Genomic DNA, 21,272 nt, shown 5'->3' with positions numbered 1-21,272 from the left:
GTGTGTGTGTGTGTGTGTGTGTGTGTGTGTATTTCCCCCCAGGTTTGATGAAGACGTGGACAGTCATGGAGAAGCATAATTGGATTGTCCCTGGAAGAGGGTCCAAGGAGGTCGGGGAGAAGGGAACCCCAACTCAGGATGAGGGGTCCTTGACATCTGGGACAGAAAAGAGTTTCAGCACATGTCAGATACTGAGGCACAGAGATTTGCTTAGGAAGGCGAGGATCACACACCCAAGGGGAGAGAAAGGGCAGGGTGTGTGCCAAGCAGCAGCCGCAGGCCTGGGAGCGGCCTCGCCTTTGGAGGCAGCAGCTGGGCTGCTGAGCTGGAGGCCAGTCTGGAGCCTGGGGCAGTTCCGCCCCAGTTTGCTTGCTCCTGTGCTTGCGCTCCCTGGTGCTGTTTCCTGCAGGTAAGGACAGGGGCACAGGGACCCTGGGGGCTCAGGGGTCGCTCATTTCGAATTCCACGTTTTCCTGGCACTTCTCTTTTGAGACTCGGGATTTTGTTTTTCCTGAATCCCCAGATTCCTCCCTCAGGATGAAGGGGTGTGCTCTCAAGAGAATAAACTGGGGTGTGTGCTCAGGCGCTCCCCTGGGCCCCTGGGTCTTGGGAGAAAAGGGTGTTCCTTTATTTCTGGGAATAGGGAGGCCGCCACTCAAGTGTGGGTCGGAGGAGGCGCTTCGAGGGAAGTTCAGGGAATCCCTCCAGGCTCTGTGACCTGTTCCGCAGGACAAGGGCGGGCGCCCCGCTCCTGCAGGGTGCTCAGGGTCTTTAGCCTAAAATGCACAGAACTAAGGCATCCAGGGAGGGCTGCTGGGAGGGGCCTGGTCCTCCACAACGCCACGCAGCCACCCTGGGCTCTTGGTCCCCCACGCGCCGCCCTTTCTGGCAGGGACCCCAGTCTTCCTGCCCTGGTCCTCGGTGGTTCTTTCTAACACGGAGCTTTCAGCCACCTCTTCTGATCCCAATGAACCGTCCATTTCTCTCTCACCAACTGATTCATGAGACACTCTGGGGACTCTTCCAGGCCCTCTTTGCCTACTTTATCACACGAGGTACTCTTGTCTAATAAGAAGTACATATTCAATCTTTGTCCCCAGCTTCCCACGAGAGCCTGCAGTTGCCCTCAGGGTGTTGAGAGCACCATCTTTTGTGGTTCATAATAAACCCCTTCCAACCAGACCCCTACTGGAGCCAGCCGGGGGTCCTGCTGGGCCCCTGGGTAGCTTCAGGATGGGTTGGAGGGTTGCCTTGGAGAGACCAGCTGGCCACCAGTGGCTGTGCGCCCATCAGTCAGGCTGTCACGGGGACCCCTTGATCACCTGGAGGGCAGGTTCTAGAGCCCCAGGGTTGGTGAGCGCAGGTGTTGGGAGGACGGTGCTGATGGACGGCCCAGGCTGGACCCCAGCAGAGCGTGGCATTTCTTGCTGGTCCCAGTGTCCTTGCAGACTCCTCACACTTGTTTTATCATTGTTGTTCACACTTATCTACCTTCTTTAAATCCTTTCCAGTCATCATGTTGACCGTGAAGTTGAAACCCTGGGGCAGTGTAATTATGAAAGCAAAGTGAGTAAATGTTAAATGGAAACAAGTGAAACTGATTTACACTTTTCTTTTCACTAACAGTCTTGCAATAACATGAAATTTGGTATTTTTCCCCCCATGGCCAGGCCGCTCTTGACATTCATAACATTCCTTCAGCACAGGCAGATCTGAGGCCCCATTTTCTCCGGGTCTGTAGAGACCATCCCTTGTCTTTCTTTATTAAGTCATAACTTGTCATGGCATACTTTTTTCCTTGTTAAAATATTTATTTTTGTTCTCTGGTTGTTGAGGATCGTTAGATATTTATGCTTTAAAGTGCCAGGGAATACTTGAAATCATGAAACGCCTTGACACAACCTGAGTTTCAACCAGTACCTGAGACTGTCAGTATGAGGCAGAAAGGAACAAAACTTAGGCTACCTTTGATCAGCTCTTCATTAAGACAGAAATGTCACCCTCCTAACTGAAGTATAAAGTCCTCCACCGAAGGCTGGCATAGGACAATATGCTCTGTAATTAAAGCCACCCACTGACCCCAGCAAGCACAAAAGGCAGAGCGTAGGAACTGGCCGCCCATCGGGTAGGGTGAGCCTCTACAGAGGCCACTGGGCTGCCTCTACGTAGGTGCTCCCCAAGCTCACAGATACCAGGCCCCCATGCCGCTGCCACAGGAAGCAGAAGAGAAATGCAAAGGGAACAGAGATGGCGTAGCCGGGCGGAAACGGGAAGCAGGCCCCATGGAAGAGCGCAGGATGCAGGGGGAGCCCCTTCTGGAATGTCGGATTCTTCAAAGATGATTTCATTCCGAGGCTCTGAACACCCGTCACGGGAGACTTTGAAAGCCAAATGCTAAAGTATTGCCAAGATGGTGACGTGGGCGGGACCGTTCTCACCGCACCAGGCGCCACAGGGAGCCGGGTCTCGGAGGTGCTGCTCTAGCTCCCGCTTCTCTGACTAGCGTCCAAGCCTTCTCCTCACGCTCCCTGGTACAGGAGGGCTCTGACCCCAGTGTGGATAAAGTCAGCTCCTTGCCTCCATGGGTGCTGCATCTGAGGACTGAACCAATCACAGATCGTAAATATTCAGGGAAAAACTCGTGTTTGTTCCAAATACAGACGAACTTTTTCTTGTCATTATTCCCTAAGCAAAATAGTGTAACAACAGTTTACAACAATTTAATTTGCATGTTATATGCCAATACTATACCATGGTCTACAAAGGACTTTGAGTATCCACAGAGCTTGTTTTTCTCAAGGGTCTCGGAACCAGTTCCCCTGGATACACAAGGACAACTGCAGATGCTTTAGAAGACTCTTCCCTTGCTACCCAAGAAGAATGTATGCGTAATACTAGAATACACATTCCTCTAGGACAAGGCTCAACAAACTTCCCACAAAGGACATTTAATAAATATCTTAGATGTTGTGAGTCCTATGAGCTCTGTTGCAGCCATTCCATTCAAGTAACCACAGACTGTGATAGTCAGCTTTCCATTGCTTTGACAAAATACCCAAGAAAAACAACTTAAAGGAGGAAAGGTTTATTTTGGCTCATGGTTTCTGAGTTTTTAGTCCATGGGCAGCTGTCTCCATTGTAGACATCATGGTAGAAGGACATGATGAAGCAAAGCTGCTCAGCGTGTGGAGGCCGGGAAATAGGAGAGAGTGAGGAAGGGGCTGAGCTCCCGATATCCCCTTCAAAGTCACCCCCTCCCTGACCCACCTCTTCCAATTAGACCCCACCTCCTACAGTTTCCACCTCCCCCAAGAGCAAGTGGGAACCAAATCTTCAATACATGAGACGTTAGGGGACGTTCCAGATCCAAACTACAATACAGGCCACAAGTAATTAACAGACATGGCTGTGTTGCTAATAAAGTTTTATTTGCAGACCAGATTCAGCTCACCTGCCATGCCATGCAAGTTTCTGTACCATAGGATATAATTCTATATCTTATTTCAGAGTTCCCCTCATTACAAACTCGGGAAAGCAAAATAATTCTCTCAGTATACCCAAAACAACTTCTCAGCTTCTTTAGACTATCTTGAGGGGTTCCTTAAAAAAAAAAAATAGGTGTGTACTTACCTCCATACACAAAGGACTGCCAGAAATAAAATGAAGTGGATGAAATACCTGCCAGCCCCACGTTTGTCCATTCCTGTATTCTGAACACACCATGGACTCCATGATTTTCCTACCCTTAGTTAGTTCTGTGTTACTTACAATCAGAATCCTACACACTCAGCTAAGTCAGTTTTCACTTACCTGAGATTTACCCCGACTTTACCACTATAGGTATTACTCCTTAAATGATTTACCATGACTTTTATCATGTTAACTTAACCACCTTTCATGAAAATCCATCTCACATCTGTTCTAGTGCCTCTGTGGCCTCACACAAAGATGAACAGGCTTAAGTCATTTTCAAAACCATTAACACCGTAAATGTGCCAGAGAGTGGCTCACTTGTGTACGACTTTGAAGTGCAAAGTGCTCTCTTATTATAAAGTTATTCCTTACTACCATGCTGTGAGATGGCCAGGAAAGTTGTCAAGGTCCCCAAGAGACAGAACACAACTGTGCAACTCCTGCAAGTCCTGACAGTCCTCCCACAGCGAACAGACAGCTTGACCAGGAATTCTCTCGGGGTGCTCTTTTAACCCCATTTCCCTCTTCTGTATGTTCGTCAAGTGCGTTTGTACCACTGTTTGCATCCTTTCCTTCCTGTGTGTCAGATTGCGAGCTCTGAGTGACCGCTCTCCTTCTGCCATCTCCCCTCCACATCCCTCCCTCTCTCACCCCGTGAAAAGCAAAATGTGCTGCTCCTCAGAGGAGGGGCTCTGGAAAATCAGCTGACGAGGCTTATGGAGGACTGCATGTTCAGAGGGTCAGATCCACACTGAGTGACAGCTTGAGAGAACCTGGGATGGAGAATAGTTTTGTGTCGGATTGGAACTGCTTTCTCTGGACTTCTTGCTTGATTGTGCGTTGCCCATTGTATTCGTTTGGTGCTGGAGAAACAATGGCTGAGATGCATCTGCAGAATCTGCAGGAATCTGTTGTCACGTGAGGACATAAAGTTACCTAGGAGATTTCCCTGAATACAAACACGTTGGGATCTGAACTTTGGAAAGCACAAAGATCTACATAGGAGTACAAGTATCCAACTGGGTATGTTCATCAACTTTTTGTAGCTGTAACCAAAATACCTGACAAGAACAATTTAGAGGGAGAAAAGTTTATTTTTTCTCAAGTTTCGAGGTTCAGTCCATAGACGGCCAACTCCATTGCTCTGGAGTTGGGTGAGGCAGAACATCATGGCGGAAGGGAATGGTGGATGACCGCGGCTCAGTACCCGGCAGCCTGGAAGAAGAGGGACACAAGGAGCCAGGGTCAAGATATTTAATCCCCCAGGACATGCCCTTCCAGTCACACCCTACATGCCTATAGTTAGCACACAGTACAGTTCTCTCCAATTTTAATCCATCGAAAGGATTAATCCACTAATTAGGTTACAGCTCACATAATCTAATCATTTCATCCCTTATCGCTGCTACACTGTGTCCTAAGCTTTGGGGGGACATCTCTTATTCAAATACTAGTACTGGGACTCACTTTTCCCTTGAAAAAAGTGGAACGGGGTGTCAGTCTTGCAAGCTGGCGTTATCAGATGATCAGAGCGGGGTGCCACGAGATCTTCCAGCTCTGCAGCCGAGTCCCTGGCTCCCTCGGGCAGTGTTGGGATGGGCCAGCCCGCGTTCTCCTATTCATTCCTCCTCTTAGGTTGTTGGAAGATGGCTGGATTTTCCACCTTCATGTAAACAACTGAATATTGCAGTGCCTGAATCCCAAAGTACGTTTTGGCTCTCTTTGGTAAAAAAAAGAACATGACTTAAACGTACCTCTCAATTGCACTTGATTAGGCCTGGGGAAAACGATTTTCCGTGTATGAATCCAGGATATTCCCTCTCCCTACTCTCGACTGTTGAGGACAGAGGTGTGGGGTGTGTTTTTCATGTGGCCTTTGATCTTTGCTGCTGTTGTGGTTGCAGATGTCATCTTCACCATCTTCGTCACCACAGCTCAATTAGTGAGCGCTTACTCCGCTCTCGGCATTTCCCAAGCAATTGATACATGACCTTGGGACAACCAACTGCCAGAATGATGGGCCTCGTTCAGACGCTTACGCTGCCATTTCTGATCGGTCTCTCTAGACGTCTTCAGTCTGGAACAGTTCATCAGTCCTTCCTTGACTTTCATAACTTTTGACGCTTTTGAAAGTTATGGTCCAATTATTTTGTAGAATGTGCCTCAATTTGAGTTTATGACGCTTCTTCCTGATTAGACCCAGGGTATACATCTGTGGCAGGAATGTTACAGATGGTTGTATTGCATACTGTCAGCTGACAAGCAGTTTTGATTCATGTTATCATGACAGTGTTCACGCGGATCACAGATGAAGATGGTGTTTGCCATGTTTCTCCACTAAAGAGCTTCTCATTTTCTCTTTTGTTATTAGTAAATATGGTGTGAGGGAGACATTCGAAAGTGTGTAAACATCTCCTTCTTCCTCAAAATGTTAATTTATTCACTTATGCTGATCAATATGGATTTATGGTTTTGCATTTTCAGTGGGTTATAATATATTGTCATCATTTATTTTGTGTTTTTAGTTTTTGTTTTTTAGGTTGTTTAAATAAAGTTTTAATAGTGAAAATGTGCATAATCATCATCATTTATTCCAATGGTCAAATCATTCCCCTTTTAGCCTGTGAGAGATTCTTCCAGATGATTTCTGTGTCCTTTGGACAAGTTCCATCATTTTTTGAGCACTTGCTTATCTTCCATCACAAAATACTTCACATTCTATTTCCTCTAAGCCAACTCTGGAATTTGGTCATTTTCCCAAAAGTCTACTTTGACTGGTCTTTAGAAGCCAAGATACGGATGCTCAGGGTGCTTGCTGTTACTGCCGTCCTGTCCCAGGCCACAGCAGAGGACAGAGTTGGGTAATACACACACACACACACACACACACACACACACACACACACACACCTCTGGGTATTACCATGAAATCGTCTCTCAGGATCTGAGGGACAGGACTCCTCATGGTTCCCAAATTCCTGGATGCTCAAGTCCCTTATATCAAATTGTGTATTTGCATACAACCTACATGATCCTCCCAGTTTTAATTGCCTCTAGATCACTTACAAAACGAACACAAAGTGCTATGCAAATAGTTGTTATTCTATGCTGTTTGGCAATAATGAGAAGGAAAAAAGGCTGTACCTACTTAGTATAGACAATTGCTTTAAACGTTTTCCATCTAGGGTTGGATAAATTTGTGGGTGTGGGACCCTCAGCTGTATCTATCTGCATTTATTAAAAATCACAATTTCAGACCAGTACCTCCAATTCCAATATTTTCTCCTTTTCCGCATTTGGAACTTCCTTCCCTGACAGTGAGAGCTTGGCTTCCGTCACCCTTGACACAGGACCCATTGATCAGTCTGCCATATGTAACCAGTCCTTGGTCTCCCCTCCTCACCCGACCTGAGGTGGGACACCCTATGCTGGGCCACCTAGTGCATGGACGATCTCCTCAGCTTACATGGGCTTTGACCCCAGCCCGCCACACACACACACACACACACACACACACACACACACACTCAGAAGGGCCCTCCACAGGGAGGCCATTGGAAGTCCTCTTAATCTCCGATCCCAGTCACCTGTTATGTAGTGGATTGAATAGTGTCCCATCAAAATACACATCCACCCTAAGGCTTAGGTTGTGAGTTTATTTGGAATAAGATTCTTTGCAGAATTAAATATGGCAAGACGAGATCGTCCTGGATTAGGGAGGGTCCTTAATCCAATGACAAGTTCCCTTACAAGAAACAGAAAAGGAGAAGACACAGGAGCGACACCGTGTGAAGACAGGTTACTGGCGTGGTCAGTAACCAAGGGACCTAGGACTGCAAAAACACCCGCTGCTGGAGGAGAGGCCCAGGATGCTTTCTCCCTCTTGGCCCCAAAAGGAGCCAACCCTGCCCACCGTGACTCTGGCTTCCAGAGCTGTGGGGGAAACAGTGTCAGCTGACTTAGTCACCACGTCAGATGTACTTCGGCACAGCTGCCCTGGGAAACTATGCCAAGTGGGGTGCCAGGGGTGAGGTCTTGGACATGTTTTGGGGTCACAGTGCAACATGCCATACGTGTAGATGCCCTCTTCTCCTGCTTGAGCTCCCAACCCCCACCCAGACTGTCGCCCCTCGTGACCACCTCCGATGCCAGGCTGCCCTCCCACCAAGGCCTTCTTGCCTTCTCTGGTCCAGAGCACTGCTCTGAGCCTCCATGGCTCCCCTTCTACCCACACCATGGCCTGGGGACTGGACGTCAGAGTCAGAGGAGGAAGAGAGGAGAGTCCCACGAACGCGCGAGCTCAGGGTGGATCAGTCTGACGATGGAGGCTTAATGGGCTTCCCTTTCCTACCTTCCTTACCAGGCAAAGCGTAATTGTCTCTAAAATAAAATGAAAAGTGTCAGAATGGTCCCCATTCTCCAATGTGAGGAAAACACATGTACAGTGTTCACAGAAAAATATACAAATTATTTTTTTAAAAAATTGTTGTCTCTTATTTTTCTGGATTTCATCTAAGTAAATATGACATTTTAAAACAATAAAAAATACTCATAAGTCCCATGTACTGAATTCAATACAATTGAAATGCATTCTGCTGTCATGTATAACTAATTAGAACAAATAGTTTAAAAAAAAAAACCACAAAAAGAAGAATTAAAAAAAAAAATTCATCCAAAAAAAAAAAAAAGTGTCTTTAGATGTTGCATCTGGGATTTTTTTGGCATCTTCCAAAGAAACACCAAGAAACAATGAATATACCAATGGGATAAAACACAAGATTATTGTAAAACCATAACTGGAGACTGATTATCACAGGGAGATTTTACAATATTGTACTCCAATAACCAAGTGCTTAGTTAAAGCACTGTCCAAGTCCAGGGTGATTAAAAGGCCATTCCAAAAGCTCTGAAACCAGGGAAGAAAATGGGGAATAGAACTCCTTCTGGTCTCATTTTTTTCCCTACAGAACATGGTAGAAAGCATCAGGCATTTGCCAAAATTCAGAGAAAATTAGACTTTGAACCTACTTCTTCAAGTTTATTTCTAAAAGTCACAGTTCTCTGCTTTCCTTTCCATCTGTTGTGACTGGCGTTCACTCCTGCTAAGTCACTGTGCGATGCCAGATGGGAGTAGAGCTTATCGGTCTCTTTTGTTACACGGCACCGAACTACAGTGGAAATTTTATTGCGTGTTTGCTGTTTTCAGTTCCCCCAGATTGTTTAACAGTTCTGTGTTTCTGAGACATAAAAGGCAGGCCAGAAACCTGAGGCCGCACTTTTCAGCTCCAGATCGAACATGACATTAGAGGGAGACAGCATTTGATGATTTAGCTTGTGCTGTCAAAGCTGTCAGACTACACCATTGCCAGGATGCAGAAAACAGAGAGTCTCTGCGAAGTGGAATTTGTGAAAATGCGATCCTTTCCATTCACTGGCGAGTGTTAGCAAGAATTAGTAAATATCAACGTGAGTGGAAACAGAAGACAAAATCAACTGGGAGAAAGCTCCGTGCCCACACTGCTGCTCTCCTGTGACGTGCAGTCCAGTGGCAGCCGCCTGGACTCTGGCTTGCCACTTCTTGCCAGTTTTCTAGCACTGAAGAAAATTTAAACTGCCAAGGTCAATATGGTCATTTCTCAAGTGGACCTACTCATCTCTCATCAAAAAAGAAGAGATGAAGTGAACGAAGCGTATTTTTCTGTGTTTGAATTACATTTTATACCATGGGAGAGAGAATGATACCGAAGCTTTAAAACCTATAACGTTGCCCGCAGTGTTTTGACCACACTAACTCAGCCTATGGAACAAATCGCACACAGCCAAAGCTTGCGGATTTGGTAGTGTGTTGGCTGAAGCTCCTTCTTACTAATGATTTTGAGCTTTACCAACATGGTGAAAAATGATATTTATGATTATGGCTGGTTACAAGATTCTACTGTGCCTTTTCAAACAAAGGCTACTTTTGTCAGGCAATGTTATTTGAAAAATTGGTAATTCAATTGATCATATTGCATAGGTATTATAAACACACCATTCTGTATTGTAGTATATGTTATTTTGTTATGTTTAATATATTACCCATCACATGTTATTGCAAGGCATATGAATATACATTGCAAATGTTCTCATGGCATGTATGTTTTGATGCTCGGAACGTGGAACACAGAGAAGTCACCAGCGTTAGGCTGAAGAGCAGTTCAGCTCACACAGGTCAGGAATCCCTTACCTGCAATGCTTGGCCCCAGGAGTATCTTCAGTTTGGGAATTTTTTTTTTTCAGAACTTGGAATTTTTGCATATATAGAATTAGATACCTTGTGGCATTTTCTCCTTGTGGCCTCATTGTCACCACTCAAAAAGTTTTGGGGTTTGGAAGCCTTTTGAATTTGGGATGCTCAGCTCATAGTTCGTGCTTTCTGTTCTTTGAGCTTTGCTCTGGTGACTTTCTTTAACTCTGACAATGAACAGATCTCAGGTCCCCGCCCGTCACCAGCCTGTCATCCCACATTTGTGTGGTCCTCTTCAATGACCCTGTACCTCTTAGGTGTAGCTACAGTCTGTTTTGCATGTTTAAAATAAATATGTAAGTACACCCCCCACCTGCAAATGCATCATCTGCTACTTAGCTGTTGAAGGAGGAAGGCTTGTGATGGGTCAAAGGTCACATGACTAATAAAGTCATAGAACATAGATCCCAACTGGGTTCTGCTGGCATTCGGGGTTCTCATCTTTCCAGTATCAAATACCTTAAAATACCTGCCCATCTTCCAGCTTCTGGGCCAGACGCCCTCACAGCGGCAACTGACTTCTTCCCATCAGCAGCTGGTGGCAGGGCAGTGCCCTTGGACTTGACTCGGTCTGCACCACTGTGCTCTGCCCCCAGTTTCTCTGCATTTCTTCCTGGGGTTCAGAGCCCTCTGAGTGAGCTAGTTGCTTTCCTTCTGTACTTTGGATGCATCTGAAAACACCACTCTCTGAGTGATTCCTGGTATTCTATCCAGGAAAGTATTTCTCAAAAAAAAAAAAAAAAATCTGTCTCTTGAAAAATACATTTTACATTGATTTAACAAACATATGTGTGTGCCTATGCACATACAATAGGTCCTCGTTATTCACAGATTCTGTTTTTGTGAATTCACCTCTTTGCTAAAATGTATTTGTAATTCACAAATTGATACTCAAATCACGTTTGTGGTCCACCCACAGATGTGTGTAGAGCAATGAAATCACCTGACACACATTCCCAACTGAGAAAGGTGACATCTGCTCTGCCTTCTTGTTTTGGCTTGCACCGTAACCAACTGTCCTTTTTGTGGTCTATTTAATATCACTTTTTTTTTTTTTTTGATTTGTGTGTGTGTGTTTATTTTTGGTGATTTCATTGTATAAAATGGCCTCAGTCCATTTGCTTTGCTATAACAAAATGCCCGTGACTGGATAACGTATAAGGGAAAGAGGTTTATGTTTTGGGATGATAGTTCTGAAAGTGGCACCTCTCAGCTTCGCATGAGGTCCTAACATTGCTGCACACATCACTGAGAAGAGGAAAGAAAGAGGACACATGTGGGAGAGAAAGGAGGCTGACTCCTAACCTCTAAAGAATTGGCCTTTCTTGCAAGAAAAGACATTACCCCACTCATGAGATTTACCCCTGGTGTACCCCAATGCTACTTAAATGCCAGCTTTGACACCAGTACCCGGGAGGAGGCCTCGGTACAAGTTGCAGGGGGGACAAAGTACGTTCACATAGCAGCCGTCCCCAGGCACAGGGCTGAAGTGCTCGCTCCTGTTTCTAAGCACAAGGCTGTGACGTGCCTGAGGGGACAATCCATGTGTGCCCCAAGCCGCCTTCAGACAGCAGCTACAGCGCTTTTGACTGTAAGTTTAATGTTAATGAATCAATAATATTTATGAAATAAGTTGTCTTCAAACAACGACCTACAATTTAAAAGGGGATGGTTTGATCTGTTGATGAAATCTCATGACCAAAGGCACAGAGGAACCTGATCCGGGAATTCCCCAGGGAGCAATGGTTCCGTGTTTACTAGGCCAGTGTTGGTAACTGCAAACAAACAAACAAATAAAGAGATAAGAATCAAGTGCATAGAACTAAAAGGACTGTCTTACAGAGATCCTTATTAAACGCAGGACACTTTTGTATTTCCCATTCTACTTTATTCCATTTCATTAAAACAAGTATGTTGATTGTGAGCCACTTAATCTCACCACCTACCAAGAGGTCAAGAGCCAATGTTTAAGTCATTGACTGTGTTCATCTGTTTTCTGTTACTATGACAAATACAGCTGGTTATAAAGAGAAAAGGGGTTTCTAGCTCACAGTTTTGGAGGTTCCAGTCCATGACTGATGAACTCCCCTGGCTTTGGGCCTGTGGCAGGAGCACATGGCAAAGCAACCCACTCACATCATGGCGGCGGACAAATGGGGAGAGGAAGAGGAAGGGGCCATGGTCCCATCGCCCCTTCAGGGCACACCCAGTATCTGCAAGACCTCCCTCAGAACCCACATCGCAAAGTCTCCACCAGCTCCCAAGAGGGCCGTGCTGAGGACCGGCCTCTAACACATGTGCCTCTGGGGGTCATTTCGTATCCAAGCTATTGCCCTGATGGAGGTCTTACTAACAGAAGATAAAACAGGAACTACGAGGCCTGCAAATGCCACTTCATTCTCTGTCTCACATACCTTTCCATCCCTCCTCTGGCTTATCCTGGCCAGACCTGGGAGATGAAAAGAGGATTGGAAGGTCCTGAGGCGATTTTTGCTAAGTCCTGGTTGAGTCCTGAGCGGGGGTTGGAGGAGCAGTTGGCGGCCCAGCGAGGGATGGATGGACGGGGGAGTCAGAAGTGCAGAGAGTCCACAGCAGGCGCTGCGAGAGGCCTCTCAGGTCTGCCAGGCAACAGGACGACGGGGTGGAGACTGAATTGTCACAAAGGAAGCTGTGCGTGGATCAGTTCTGGTATTGACACGCTTATTTCAACAGGTGGGTTCAAACTGTTGGCAGGCCCTCATGAAGTCTATTTGCTCACTCTTACGGAAATCAGAACAAAGCTACGTTAATGCACAGGTCTTGTGGTCGAGACCTATTTGTTTTTTAAAATAAAACCTCAGAGTCCTCAGGGCCAGACTGATCTTTCACTTCTCTGAAATCTTTTGGAACTAATTGTTTCACATTGTAAACTTGCCCTCTGACTTGGACGGGGATGGGTTTGATGACTATGTTTGAAACTAGTAATCTGATTGAGACGTCAGCTGGATGGGCTGGGTTCAAATCATGCTTCCACTGTGAACAGCCACGTGGCTCCCGGTCAGTGGCTTCGTCCACCCTCGGCTGTGAAATGGAGGTCCTGCTGGTGCCTCACTGGGTACAGGGAGGCGTGAACCAGACCCTGCTTGTCCTGGGCTTCAAGCAGTCACGGGTATAAGCAGCGATCTAACTGCTAGTGCTCGTGCACCATCACAAACCAGGCAGGCCCTCTTTTTTTGGAGCTACCTCGTGATGTCACCTGACTTGAAGTCAACTTAGGTTTCTCTGCTCTTAGTGGAGGACAGTTCTCCAGGTGGTCTCCCACTGACCCATGCTTCCTCCTTTCTTGCTGGAGTTCTCCGGAATAGTTGTACCATGTGCTGGGAGGGCAACATCCGGGCACAGGAAGGAGCTTCGCATTCTGAGCTCTGTTCCAGCTGCCCCCCTAGAAACAGGGTGTCTTTCACCACCGTAGCTCAGGGGTCTCACTACTCCCAGGTGTGAGCCCAGTGTGGCTGCTGTCCGGGGTCTCTTGGCTGCACTGCAAACGGGCACAAGCAGAGGTGCCTCCACCCACCCGGCCAGCTCTCCTGGGCTTTGGAAGACTGACTGTCACCAGCCCTGGGACTTGCGGTCCCTCGCCGCCCGTCTGTAAGGCACAAGCTGCTTTACATCACTTCATGTTTGGGGGTGGTTCTATCTCACTTCCATCAGGCAATGGGTGACCAGTTCACAGGGACCCTGCTCTGTGGTCAGGCTGTCCCGTTTGTATTTTCATGGTTGTTTTCAAGGTGCCTCTTTCAGCTGGAAAAGTTGTTCAAGGAAGCTTTTATAGTACAAGACCTTCCTGTGTGAAAAGCTGACATAAGACTTTATAAATACATTTTCATGTCATAGTCACAACTTTCAAGGTGTGGATGGCGTCAACTCTTGCAGGTAAAGAAGCTGTGGATCCAAATAAAACAAGTGGCTTCAGGTCACACGTTTTCATGTTATCATAGGTCACCTCTCAAAAACAGGATCCGGGGATGGGCAGAAGGCAGGCTTCAGCCTAGCTTTGGTCTTCTTCTCCTTTCTAACCCTCTCTTGCCTTCCAGGATGTCGTAGCCGCTGCTAGACTTTAGAAATAGTAGGAGAATGAAATCACCTACCACCAGGTTGGAGATAAGTGTCCAAATGGCAAGGGTTTTGCAAAGGGCTATATAAAACTAACAAGTAACCACCCACACCTCTCAAGATTTAGTATGAAATATTTTTTCTAAACTATTTAGATTAGCTCTTCACTTAAAATTTTTTATTAGATAACTTTATCTAAAAGATATCTTAATTTCACAACACTGAATTTAACCAAAACTCATTCCAAATTTAGCCAAAATTAATTAGCGAGGTGGCTTTAGAGAATACCTCAGTAATAGGGAACCATTTATCACTTGGAATTTAGCATGTTAAGTATTTAACAGTTCTAATGGCAACATCAGTAGGCTCTGCTGCTACTGAATGCCATTTAATCATTACCGTGAATTCTTTTCAAGTTCACTTACTCTAGAGTTGTTCTATCTAATGTGGCAGCTGCTGGCTACATGTGGCTATTTAAATCAACTAGGATTAAGCTAAACTAATAGGGCTCCTCAGAAGCACTAGTCACATTTCAACAGCGCATGTCCTTGCTGGTGATCATACTAGCCAGCCATAGACTGAGGCATTCCCAACACTGCAGAGAATTGTCTTGGACGGTGATGTTCTAGAAGACACTTTGTTTATTTCCTTAGCTCAACTGCATTTATCGTTTATTTCAGGTTGTTACTGCATCTTTGCTGAAAGAGGAATGCAGTGCCTCGATTTCCTGAGACAGGAGATGCAGAATTGGGTAAGGTTAGTGCTACTCATTTTTTATACTCATTTTTTAATAGAATTTACCAGTGAAGCCACTGGGACCTCTGGGTTTTTTATTGGGAAATCTTCAACTATGTGTTGAATCTCTTTTGTTGATAGAACTGCTACAGGTGGACTCGTTTCTTACTTCTTCCAGGGTAAAGTCTGGTAAGCTCTGTCTTCCGTAGATGTGTTCATTCCATCCTGTTTGTCAAACTTACCAGCATAAAATTTCCAGGACATTCTCTTGCCTTCTAGTGTTGGTGAGATCTGCAGTGGTGTTTCTCAGAGGCACCGAGAGGCTGGGCACGCTGCTAAGCTAAGCACAGCCGACATGGGACAGCCTCACAATAAAGTTCCTGGGGTCAGAGGTGTGGCTTAGCAGCAGAGTGCATGCATAGGACACTGGCTTCAATCCCAGCACAACGAAGAAAGGAAGGAAGAGAGGGAGGGAGGAAGGAAGGAAGGAAGGAAGGAAGGAAGGAAGGAAGGAAGGAAGGGAGGGAGGGAGGGAGGAGGGAAGGAAGGAAGGAAGGGAGGAAGGAAGGGAGGAAGGAAGGGAGGGAGGAGGGAAGGAAGGAAGGGAGGGAGGGAGGGAGGGAGGGAGGAAAACAAAAAGTTTGCTTCTGGTCCAAATGTCAGCAGTAGCCAAGGTGAGATGGCTGGCCTGGGGCTACGGCACACGTTCTTACACTGCCACAATCACCTCACAGCGAGTCCTGTGCTATTTCACAAATGAGAAGCTCAGCCGAGCTCCCTGGCCGGGGCCCTTTCCTTTCATCTCCAGCTGTTGCACATACCGTCTCCACACAGGTTACAGATGCTGTCCTCCCATCACACAACCATGTGTGTTATAAAGAAGTTAAAAGGAAAGCAGCAAAATGGATGCAGTGGACTGAATGTTTCCATCCTCCTCCTTCCAAATCCCATGTTGAACCCTGAGCCCAATGTGATGCTATTCGCTGGTGGGTCTTTGGGAGGTGACCAGGTAACAAGGGTGGAGCCTCACTGGAATCAGATGGGCGCCTTCATGGAGTCCTGAGAGCTGGCTTGCCCTCCTTCTGCCATGTGAGCGTGCAAGGAGAAGTCGGCAGTCAGTCCCCTGGCAGAGGACGGCCACCAGACCCAGCCACTCTGGCACCCCAGCTGTGGACTTCCAGGCTCCAGAGCTGTGAAATACATCCCTGTTGTCCATAACCCGCTCGTTCTGTGGTAATTTGTTACAGCAAGGCAGACTGGCCAAGGCAACAAAACAGTCCCTTCCATTTACCCAGATATTGACAATTTCTAAAGCTCTTTGTTCCTCTGTGAGGATCAAAATTCCCATTTGCCAGTTCTGTTCCATGGGATTTCTTTTAAAACTTTCTTGTATCATGGGCTGATGGATGAGGAACACTCACAGCTTTTAGCTTTCTTTCTGAAAAATATGTCTTCATCTAAATTCTTAAAGGGTACTGGTGCTGGATATAGAATTCTGGCTTGACAGGGTCTCCTCCTCCTCCTCCTCCTCCTCCTCCCCTCCTCCCCCTCCTCCTCCTCCCCCTCCTCCTCCTTCTTCTCTATAAATGTTTCATCCCATACTCTTCCATTTCCAATGTCTTGGAAGAAAAGTCAAGGGTGGACACATAATGATTCTCCTGGTGCTTGTAAGGTTTTCCCTTTGTCCTTGACTCTTGACAGTCCCACTGGCTGTGTCGGTGTGGGCTTCTCTGTTTACTCTGCCTGGCATCGTTGGCATCCTGAACCCATATATCGATGTCTGCTACGGTTGGCAGAGGCGGTGTCCCCAGAGCTCCTGCTAATGCAGGAACATTCAGAGGTGAGATGACTGGATGATGAGAGTCGTAACCTAACCAACTCATCCGAATGGGCCGACCTGGTGGTAACTGTGGGCAGGTGGGGCGCGGCTGCAGGAGGTGGGTCACCACAGGAAGGGCCTAGAAGGGTGTGTTCCCTCTGAAGCCACTGCCCTTTCTCTGTCAGCTTCCTGGTCTCCCTACGCTGAGCAGCTTTTCTCAGCCACACCCTTCTGACATATGTTCTGCCTCGTCTTGGGCCCAGAGCAATGGAGTCAGTCAACCATGGACTCAGATCTCTGAAATTGTGAGCCAAAATAAACCTTTTCTCCTCTAAATTGGTCTTGTTGGTGTTTTGTACACAGCAATGTAAAGCAGACTGACCCAATGTTCTCCATCAAATTTGGGAAAATATTATTAGTTATTAGTTATAATAATATTATTATAGCTATTATTTCCTCAAATTGTGTGTGTGTGTGTGTGTGTGTGTGTGTGTGTACTACTGGGAATTAAACCCAGAGGTGTTCAACCACTGAACCACATCCCCAGCCCTTGTTACTTTTTATTTTGAGACAGGGTCTCACTAAGTTGCTGAGTCTGGCCTTGAATTTATGATCCCCCTGCCTCAGCCCCCTAAGTTGCTGAGATTATAGACATGCCTACCACACCCAGATCAAATATTTTTTCTGTTGCATTTTGATCTTTTATTTCTGGGACTTCAAGAATAAGTAAATTAAACTCCCTGATATTATCTAACAGATCTCTGAAGCTATCTTCCTTTTTATTTCAATCTGTTTTTCTCCCGTATTCTTTGCAGTGACCATCACTATTGATGTATAATTGCTATGGATCTACCTTAAAGTTCACCTATGCTTTCCTTTGTCAAACTCTACTTGGCTATTAGTTCGATCTATTAGTTTTCTTTAGCTATTGCACTTTTCAGTTCCAGAATTTCCATTGCTTCTTTATCTTTCCTACTTTTCTGCAGGGATTTCTCTCTTCATTCACTAGGAGCATACAGTATTTACTGCCTAGAGTATGGTCATGACCTACTACATTTTAAATGTTGTCTGTTACTTCCAACACGTGGGCCATCCTGCTGTTGATATCAGTTCATGTTCTTTCTTCTCTCATGATGGTATGTCCCATTGTCCTGATTATTTGTATGTTGGATGCGTCTGGATTATATCCTAGACCTCGTAAATGTTAAACTGGAGAAGCTGAATTCTACTCTTTTTCTCCTGTGAGTGCTGTTCCTTTTATTTTAGCTCATGATTGTCTTGTATCACCGCGAACTGCTCGTTGCTATTTTTGGATGACAGCTCTGGTCCCAGTTCAGCTGTCTGCTCTGCAGCTGACATGCTCCCAACCTGTTCCCTGTACGTGCAAATCAAGGATGAGCCCTGCATGGAGGAGACAGAGGCGGGACCCTCACTCCTCGCTCCCTTCCTGGATCCCTTCTTTCTGGTGCTGAGGTTTTCCAGATGTTTTTCTGGTTCCCTGTGTAGAAGGACTGCAGACTCTAAAGAGTAGAAGTCCTGAAGAGAGGCAGTAACTGCATGGAGCCCCTTCTCCATTAGCCTCTGCCGAGCTGGGTTTCCTCTCTGTCATTAGGTCACTTCTTTTTGCCTTATGTCTAAAGTGCACAGTTGTTACTGGGCAGGATGCCAGTCCACAGCACCCCACCTGTGACCAGGTAGAGCAAGTTCTTTCCTTTCCTTCCACGCTTGCTTTGGCTCCAGGGGGCCTTGGGTCAGTGAGAGGGCTTCTTTCTTCTGGTCGGGAAACTCGATGTGCCCTTGGTGTTTTCGGACAGCATTTGTCTTATTTGTTGTTTCCAAGCTCACTTGCTTGTAAACAAGTGGCTTTCACTGAGCACTGGCTGTTCTGGATAGGCCTTGCACATTTTATTCTGTGACTTAAGAGGACAGTTGTCAAAAAGATGGAGGAAACTTAAAGAAGATGTGCTTCAGTGATGTCATTCTAAAGGAGCAGTAGCTTTAGGGACCAGGGTTTCTATGGCAACTTGGAAACAGACTTTGGCTCAAAATCAGTAAACGTGGGCCCCGCATCTGGCACCACCAAATCACTTATCACGTCGGGGCGGCTGTTTCCTCATCCCTAAAAAATGTCCACTTCCACTCAAATACTGCTTTTGGCCATTTCAGAAAAGCTGCTAAGACATGATAAGTCTGAGTGTTACAGCATTCAATAAACAGTCACCCATACCCAGCGTAAAGTGAGATCAGTCCACACGGAACATTGACATAATCACTGATCCACTCTTCCCTTTCAAACTGGAAACTCAGCACTGTTTCCAAGTGTCCTACTGCCTGTGTGTGATGATGATGGTACCTCACAGCTTGCGATGGTTACTGCTCGAACACTTTGTTATTGCTGGTAAAGTACTGAAGGACCCCTTCAGGGCCCCTTGGGGTATTCATCCCATCTCTTCTGAGTTCTGTAATGTCCCATCATCCTGAATCCTGTGGGTAAGTGTGTCTTTTGCCACTGTAAGAACTTCAGTCTGAATCTACTTGAGCCTGAGAATTGCAATCAACAAAGAAAAAATATTTTAAGATTTTAAAAGGCCAGACATGTAACCCTGTAGAGTTTAGGGGATTCCTGGAAATTGATTTAAAATAGTTTGATTGTGCATTGGTTGCTGACTACGCCATCGCTGAGTTACTTGTGGACACTTGACATGCCACTCACTGGCATTGAACTGCGTGTGGGTGCACATATGGGTGCACAGCCCGTAGCTCCAAGTCTCCACCCACTGGGGAGCTCACTGCTGTGACATCAGGGTCATCTCCGTCCTCTCTGCACTCTCCAGGTCACTGTCCTAGTGTCCTCCACCATGGCATGCATCACAGTCCTGAGACAGAAAAAGGCACACCGCAGATGGAAAGTAGACAGGCCACAGCATGGACCAGCCTGGTCCAGGGGAAATGGAACGTGAGCCACATCAGCGATTTAAAGTTACCGAAGAGTCACTTGTTAGAAAGTAAAATAATTAATTCTAATAATATTTTAATTCTATACACTTAAAACATTATCACTTTAGCATTTATCATTCTTAACACTGTGATCAATAACAAAATTAATGGAATTTCTTTCTTCTAGTATGGTAAGTCTGCAACATCTAGAGTGAATTTTGTCCTAAAGGCACATCTTTATTTGCTCCTTGGTAGCCAGCAGTCTCAGTGGGTTTGGGCTGCCATATTGGACAGCATGCGGTCTTGAACTCTTTTTTTATCTTTTTTTTTTTTCTTTTTTGCTATATATTTAATTTTTTGTTGTCATTTTATGTTGCACAGAACTGGTTCCAGGCGACCAGAACCGGAGATTAAAAAACAGGTATAAACCTGGAAGCATGTGAGACCCAGGACTCTTATTTCCCTCTTTCCTTTAATATGAGAACCACCACCAGGGAGACGCTTCTTTGTGATAGAACTTCAACTGTCATGTCTCTACTTGGAAACAGACTTCCTTTAATTCATGGCAGTCCATAGACCATGACTGAGTAAAGAGATCCTTCGGTCACAGCTTCAAAAGTATAGGATCACTTTTTCTGGACACTGATAGACTGTCAGAGGAACAGAATTAGAGGTAACCACAGCAATTATCAAAGGGCCAACCTCTCAGTGCACAAAAATGTCCCTGGAGAGATAAATGATTCGCCAGAGCTCCAATAGCTAGTTAGCAGCAAAACCAGGTCAGTAATCCGTATTGTGAGTTTTGAAGTGTCTTGAACTTTCTGCTTCAGGTTGTTGGATTTCACCACACTGATGCTTACGTGCTTCCACTGCATAGCTCCCATCCGTATGGCTCTTGGTAATGCATATCCATAAGCAACGAACAAGCCCAAGAAACTTCTAAAGCTTAACTGTAGGCAAGCTCTAAACTAGAGCAGTGAAGTCCGAGGCATAGCAGTGTAACAGAATGTAGGTGACACTGGAATGGAGTGTGGTTCTAGCACCATGAAGAACTAGCTGCGTAACCCTGAGCAAACCACTTCACCCCTCCGTGACCCAGGCAGAGTGACTGGCAGTGGGAGGACTCAATTATTTCTAAGGTCCCTTCCAGTTCTAAGATACTTATTCTAATTCCTGCTAGACAAACAATTACATAATCATAACTGTTGGTACTTAGAGGAAAGAAACTGGCTGCTGCCTCTTTTGTTTATGGATACTTCCAAGTACTGTTCACATAGTATTGAAGGTTTATACAGAATCAGAAATTCAATCTCAATAAATTACTAATAAAATGGTTTTTTCCTAAGCACAATTCTCCTATACTGGTACTCCTCACACAAAGCTATGGCATGGTTAAAATTACACTTTTCTCTATAAATTTTATTTTACCTAAATAAAAGTAGGAAAGTGATACCTTATAACAATATTGCATGGATAAAATGTTCTTTTTTTTGGCACCAGGGATTGAATCCAAGAGTGCTTACCCACTGAACCACATCCCCAGCCCTTTTTATTTGTTATTTAGAGACAGGGACTCACTAAGTTGATGAGGCTGGCCTCCAACTGGAGATCCTCCTGCCTCAGCCTTCCAAGTCACTAGGATTACAGGCATTCAACACTCTTATTTTTTTTTTTTTTAACATTCAGATTGTAAAGCTGATAGTTTATACT

Source organism: Sciurus carolinensis, chromosome 7, assembly GCF_902686445.1.
Source record: "Sciurus carolinensis chromosome 7, mSciCar1.2, whole genome shotgun sequence".
Lineage (NCBI taxonomy): Eukaryota > Metazoa > Chordata > Mammalia > Rodentia > Sciuridae > Sciurus > Sciurus carolinensis.
The sequence above is the reverse complement of the archived record's forward strand: the minus strand, read 5'-3'. Positions refer to the sequence as shown.